We start from the raw sequence: 540 nt of genomic DNA, 5'->3' as shown, positions 1-540 counted from the left end.
ATGCTCAAGAAGAGCTGCTACATGCACAGTTGCCATCCTAAGCATGAGGTAGCTAGACAGTGCTTTTGATTTAATATCCTAAATATAACAGTTGCCTCCATTGAAGCAAAATTTCTGAATGTGCTTAGTTTTCAAGTACTTTCATAGTGTTCCTCAAAATTTGTCACTACCTAAAAATTATGCTCGTAGAAGTTGAATTCTGGTAAAGGGTGCAGATTGGGCTGAGCAGTCTGGATTGACAACAGGTGCTTTTATTTTCCTATAGTATGAGAATTAAAATGGTGTAGCTGTTTCCACTTCTCTCCTGATAACCGTGCGTGCTCTCATTTCCACAAATCGGAAAGCTTCTAGTACATTTAAAAGACCAGAGGAAATGCAGGTGGATGACTTATTTTGAAACTGTGGTTTGAATTACTTCAGTAGGTTTACCTCTTAAAACCACTTCACTGTTGGAGTTAAACTTTATTTTTTTGAAAGTAATGTTAAAGCACATCGAACAGTAGTTTGAATATTACTGATTCAACCCACTTCAGAATCTGC

This window comes from Aptenodytes forsteri, unplaced genomic scaffold, assembly GCF_000699145.1.
Source record: "Aptenodytes forsteri isolate BGI_AS27 unplaced genomic scaffold, ASM69914v1 Scaffold366, whole genome shotgun sequence".
NCBI lineage: Eukaryota > Metazoa > Chordata > Aves > Sphenisciformes > Spheniscidae > Aptenodytes > Aptenodytes forsteri.
The sequence above is the reverse complement of the archived record's forward strand: the minus strand, read 5'-3'. Positions refer to the sequence as shown.